This window comes from Sinocyclocheilus anshuiensis, unplaced genomic scaffold (genome assembly GCF_001515605.1).
Source record: "Sinocyclocheilus anshuiensis isolate Anshui unplaced genomic scaffold, SAMN03320099.WGS_v1.1 scaffold1170, whole genome shotgun sequence".
Lineage (NCBI taxonomy): Eukaryota > Metazoa > Chordata > Actinopteri > Cypriniformes > Cyprinidae > Sinocyclocheilus > Sinocyclocheilus anshuiensis.
In genome coordinates this window covers 1479444-1486204 of record NW_015538055.1, presented here as the reverse complement: position 1 = coordinate 1486204, position 6761 = coordinate 1479444, and the positions used below count along the sequence as shown (strand labels likewise).

Here is a 6761-nt window from a genome sequence, read left to right as displayed (position 1 = left end):
GGCCCCCTCAAGCGCCAGTTGCACCCCCCTAAGGACGGCCCTGAATGCAACTCTTACTTGCACCTTCCAGCTGTTATATTCTGATATTTGGCAGGAATCATCCCTGTCCATCAGCCAAAATGATCACGTTTTACAGAAGCAAGCCTTTTGTTCTGGAAGCATTTTATTCGGATCTGACATCACTGCCCTTTCCTGAGGCGAAGATCGGTGAGAATCAAGGTTTTTTTCTTCAGGCCATAGTAGCATTTATATTGCGGTATACAGATGATACTGATATCATATTTTGAATGTGAATTAATTCTGTGTAAAATGCTTTCACAGCTGAATATAAAGTGCAGAACATTCAACCTCAGGAGAATGGAGAAAAAGCAAAGGTGAAAGTAAAAGTTCAAGTAAACGCCAGTGGTATAGCCAGCGTGAGCTCAGCTACTATGGTCCTGAGGGTCAGCTCAAACGAATCTGAATCCACAGAAATAAATGAGATTTACAGTCATGACGGCTCTGATGATATTAACATAGAGGTGGGTACCACATTGTGCTTGTTTCATAATCGTGAGTGTACTAACAGCAAAAGCTAATGAACGTGTCATATAATTATTGTCATCTTTTTGTGACATATTTTCTTTCTCAGATGTTATTCAGCCATTAAAAAGGGGATGCTATATAATATATTCTATTGACTTTTTAAAGTAAAATTGTTATACAAGTAAACGTAAAAAAAAAATTAAATAGATCTTATTTTACATTCATTGTACCTCAAACAAATTATTTAAATACTAAGGACTGCTATATAAGAACTATAACTAGGACACAACAGCTCCAAATTGAAGTAAAATTCTGTTGATATTTTTCTTTTTCAGATTTTATTTAGTCATTAACAAGGGAATGTTATATAAAATATTCAAATTATAATTTTTTTTATGTAAAAAGTTTGTATATGTAGATGTCAAGACAAGCGGTCAATAGAGCTTAGTTTTATACACATTAATACCACAAACTTTTTTCTTTTTTTTTAAGTACTGCTACATAGAGACTATAACTAACACATAACGGTTTCAAATGAAATTTAGGTAAGACTCTGTAATATTGCATATTGAAAACCCTGGTTTTGTTTTTGTTGATTTTTTTTGTTTTACATTTAATTTTACACATATTCATACCTCAAACATAATAATAATAAAAAAAACACTGCTACATAAGGACTATAATTAACACACAACATCTTCAAATACATTTTAGGAAAGACTTAATATATTTTGCAAACCATGTTTTTGTTATAGTTATAGTCAGATGTTATTCAGTTTTAACAAGGGTGAGTTGTATAATATTCCTTTTTTTCCTTTTCTATACAAGTACATTACGATAAATGGTTAACAGAGCTTAGTTTTACACACATTCATACCTCAGACATAATTTAAAAAAATAAGGACTGCTATACAAGGATGTTAACACACGACAGCTTCAAACACATTTGAGGCGAGAGTTTGCAAAATATGTTGTGAAGCAGGAAAATCTCTTCAAGTAATGCAGCCACGTACTTTAGTTTACCTAAAAATCGAAAACTGTTATTCTAAAAACCCATTAGAAATTCCAAAGGGAACGCAAGTGAATTAGCTTTCCAGGGATGCTCTACAAATTGACATCATTACTGAACAGCTATATTCAAGCTTTTAGTAATAAAAGTGATGGGGGTGGGGATAAAAAAATATTAGTTTACAATACTATAGCTTGGCTAATATATGCGGTTTTCATAGTTATGCTTTATATGGTAAATAACATTGACTACCGGGGTTTCTATGAGGGTGACAGTGGGCGATTGGCTCCTTGTTGTGATGCACTAATATAATTGTGTAGAAATTTAACTATCAGCTCCCTGGGACTGTCATTTCTAGGACAAGATACAGGAGGCAAATATTCAGCTCTCGGTAGACAAAGAAAACCTGCCAAAAGCACAGTGTCCCCCCATGGAAAAAGAGAAGAATCAAACAGATGCACTGAGTGTAAGTGAGCTACAGTACATCTCTCACTTACTGCTTTCTCAATACATTTAGCTTTATATGTGCATATCAAATAGGCATGTTGATGTGTATCTAGTTTATGTTAAAAAAATTGTTATTCGTGTCACATCTTGTGAAATATCTTAATATGTACTGTATTTCTGTCAGTTTGTCTGACAGCTATACCATTATCCTAACAGACGTTGTCTGTTCTTCACAGATGAATGGAGAAGTAAACAATCACCCCCGATGCTAAAAAAGCCAAGATGAAGGTCAAGCATATTGTTCTGCCCATTGAGGAGACGTTTACCCAGCAGTTACCAAAGGATCGCCTCAGCAATTACATGGAGCAGGAGGTACTGTTGACTAAACCTTTGTTTAACATCATATGTATGCATCAGAGTCAAAAAAGTCTGAAAATCTGTCACTTAAAATCTAAATTACACCTTAAATAAAGTTCCTAAAAATAATTTAGGACAAAAAGTGAGTAAGAAATATTAAATTTCTCGCTAATCGAATTAAAAACATTGTCATGCACTACCATTCAAAAGTTTCATTCAAAAAAGTCATTTTTATTTTTAAAATAATTGTTCTTTATATTAATATAAGTCATTACTCCAGTCTTTAGTGTCACATGATCCTTCATTAATCATTTGAATATTCTGATTTGATGCTAAAGAAAAATTTTTGTATTAACAATTGTAACATTTCATGATTCTTTGATAAACAAAGTTTGAAGAACAGTGTTTATTTGAAATACAAATCTATTGCAACTATATAAATGTCTTTCATGCCAGTTTTGTTTTATGTAATAAACATTAAAATTTCTTATTTAATTTTTTTTTGAAAGGTAGTATAGATCATGTGAACCTAAACTAAAAATCTAAAACTAAAAATTTCTTATGAATTGAACTAATGTCAAATCGTTATGCCAATAAGGAAATTTATAATTAAATAAGCTATATTAAATCTAAACAAAAGCACTTTTACCAGTGGTCTCAGACTTTTAGACCCCACTGTACATGTAAAAGTTGTTTTACTGATTAAAGCAAAAGAAAAATAGCTGTCTTTTAGTTTGATATTGTTTCAGTAAATGATTGTCAAATAATGTTTCAAAAGCTGTGATAGATATTTTGTTAGCCATAGTAGTGTGATTTTGGTATCTTGACAATACATGAAGCCATAAACATGAATAAAGACATTCTGGTAGATTTTTGAATATCAAAGTTATTAAAAAAACCATCAGTCATTCTCACCATCTGGCACTCACTTAAATTCCTCTTCTTCTTTCCTGACAGAGCAAAATGATACAGCAAGACTGACAGGAGAAAGAACATAACGCTAAAAATGCAGTCGAGGAGAATGTTTATTACTACAAACACAAGCTGGAGGGCCCCTATCAGACGTTTATAAATGCTCAAGTAATGTATCTTCCGTGCAGCTTTTCCCAGATAACACAGCATTACCTGTAGAGTGACAAGTAATCTATTTAGCTCACAGGGACTGTTTTCAACATACAGTGATTTATTCATAGCGTTCGTTAATGTTTTCATGTTTCAGAAGCCTGTTCCTGATTGCTGAATCTCTGAACGCCATTTTCAGTTCATGCATAAATGAAATGAACTCTCATTCATTTAAAGGTGACATATCATGAAAATCTGACTTTTCCAGGTTTTAAGTGCTATAATCAGGTCCCCGGTGCATCTACCAACCAAGGAAACGTGAAAAAGATTAACCCAGTAACTTTGTTTTGCTAAACCTTTTTCTGCAAGGGTCTGAAAAAACGAGAGCGTCTGATTTCACTCCCTTGGTGACGTGGCAAAGGGATCTCATTATAATATTACCTCCCCTTAATCTGCACGTTTCCACCCATGGCACTGTCATTTTGATTTCGCAAGCGACAACGGTGTAATGCCATGGCGAAAGTTTGAGCAAAACATGCTAACTGTTCTGCCTTTGGCTGCACAGACGAGCACAGAACACTACTTAGAGTCCCAGCCTCAGAAGAGATGAGAGCAGTGGATTTATTGATTTATTTAATGTATATTGCTGCTGCCACACAGATCTAAAATAAACATGCGATTTATTTCCCAGCTGTTTACCTTCACAGACATGTGTAAACTTGTATGTGAATGAGAACTTAGTTTAGTACTCACATGCTGTGACAGCCGCTTTCTGTCCGTGTGCTTTGGATTTGTGCACTCAGAAAACCGTATATCAGAAGTTTAAACTAATATGGTTTAAAACGCATGATTTCAGAGCGATAAACATGATAATCAGAACCATAACAGATGTTTTTAGCAGGTCCGAGCTGTAATGGCACAGGTCTATTCTGGAAAAGGGGGCGAGGAGCAGCAGCTTATTTGCATTTAAAGAGACAGGCCCGAAAAACAGCGTCCACTCAAAATAGGCATTTTCAAAATGATATAATAAATGATCTGTGGAGTATTCTGAGCTGAAACTTCACAGGCACATTCTGGGTACACCAGAGACTTATATTACATATTGTAAAAAGGGGCATAATATGTCTCCTTTAAATCAGTTAGTAGTTCATATGAGCTCTGCAGATGAATGGACCACAAATCTGAATGCAGCATAAGACAAACGCTTGTTTTTTCTTCTCTCCAGGACCATCAGGCATTCTCTGAGCTTTTAAATGGCACAGAGAACTGGCTGTACGAAGAGGGAACGGACCAAGATAAGCAGACGTACATTAACAAGCTGGAAGAAATACATGTGAGTCATTTGTCCTCAAACACATTTGATCATAGGTTAGCCTTTGTGTGCCACGACAAATTGATTTTGTGTTCTCTCAGAGATAACCGGACTCGTACACAGCGATAGGTTTAACATTACGCTCTGTTTGATGTGCGGCCGCAGTTTTGTGTTTTAATTGACTCGCGCAGTCTTGACAGCTTGCGGCATTTGGGATGGCATGTGCTTCCCTTAAAGGCTAAGAGAGTCGTTTGTGTAGCTTTCAAAAGCCCTCTGTTGCACTTTAGGAAGAGCACTAATTGGTTGCTGTGTACTGCACGAATGCATTCATGCTGACAAACAGTGATATATTAAAGCATTTTGTTTTATTCAACAGAAACTGGGTAAGCCTGTGCAAAACAGATACGAGGAGTCCATACGGAGACCTAAAATGTTTGAGGAGCTGTCAGCCAAAATACAAAGCTACATGACTATTATGGAGGAGTATAAGAATGGAGTAAGAATAAGTTTTCTCTCTCATTTTCTTTGTCATATATCACATATTATTTGGATCAATCATGCTCTGCAAGGCACATTAAGAGTGCAGGGAGTTATTTTTAAATTGTTTTATACATTATAATGGATCTCATGCAGTTACGCAGTCATATTTCAGCTATCAGTCTCTTACAACTGACTGTAAATAGTGTCTGCTTTTACATGTATTCATTTAGCAGATGTTTTTATCCAAAGCACCTTGCAAATGAGGAATGCAACAACACAGCAATTCATCCTAAGGAGACTGTAATATCAGAAGTGCTGAACTAATTTCTTTTAAGTTCCTAAATTGACTAGAAAAGTATACAAATCAATGATTGTGTCTTATATTTAGCAGAGTAGTTTCATAATTTATTGCCAATAAAAGGTATGCACAATATATTGGGTGATATTTGGCTTTTATCATAATTGTACATGCTAATTTACTGTATTTTTACATTTAGATTATTAGAATTACATCTAATGCTTACCAGAGTTATTATATTTTTTACTAAAACTAAAACCTTTTAAAAACAATTGTTACTTAAAATACCCATAAATACCCATACCACTTAAAAAACAATAATAAAAATGACAAAAAAACAACAAAATTACATTAAAACGTTAACTAAAATGAAAATGGAAAATAATGCTCACTTATTCTTAATTCTTACGAGTAATAGCAACAGACCGGAGACGAGAAAGCTGCGGAGAATCCGCTCACCCGGAAGCAACCGCAACTGAAGTAGAGTTAAAGAAAATGACTGCCATTTGGCAAATAAATTATTGTACGTTCTTATTCCTAACTCTTTAATCTTTAAGTTACATTTCAAATGACAAGGGATCAACTTATAATCATGTTTATATGAATTATCCCGTGAACTGCAGATATATTAGATAAACTTAAGTTAAACAAAAATGAGAAATGTTCCATTAGCAACTAACTGAAATAAGCTGAAGCACTAAATTGAATAACTGGAAATATACTGTATATATAAACTAAAACTGAAATAAAATAATTTCAACCTAAAACAAAATTACTAAAAACCTATTTCAAAATATTAATTAAAACTACAATAGTATAGAAATATCACTAAAATAACACTGGTTAAACTTGATGTAATAAAATACACCAAAAATGAATATAAACTATATAGACATTTAAAAAAAACAATAATAAAAATGACAAAAAACCAACAAAATTACATTAAAACGTTAACTAAAATGAAAATGGAAAATAATGCTCACTTATTCTTAATTCTTACGAGTAATAGCAACAGACCGGAGACGAGAAAGCTGCGGAGAATCCGCTCACCCGGAAGCAACCGCAACTGAAGTAGAGTTAAAGAAAATGACTGCCATTTGGCAAATAAATTATTGTACGTTCTTATTCCTAACTCTTTAATCTTTAAGTTACATTTCAAATGACAAGGGATCAACTTATAATCATGTTTATATGAATTATCCCGTGAACTTATTCTCTCAAATGGCCTGGGTATGCGGAGCATTCGCAGCTTATATGGACGGAACGCCATT

General features: G+C 33.9%; 1 pseudogene; it reads left to right on the top strand.

Annotated features, from left to right (window-relative positions):
- LOC107683405 (heat shock protein 105 kDa-like) overlaps positions 1-5974 on the top strand; it is an 18541-nt pseudogene extending 12567 nt beyond the window's left edge.
- Positions 5975-6761: the final 787 nt, after the last annotated feature.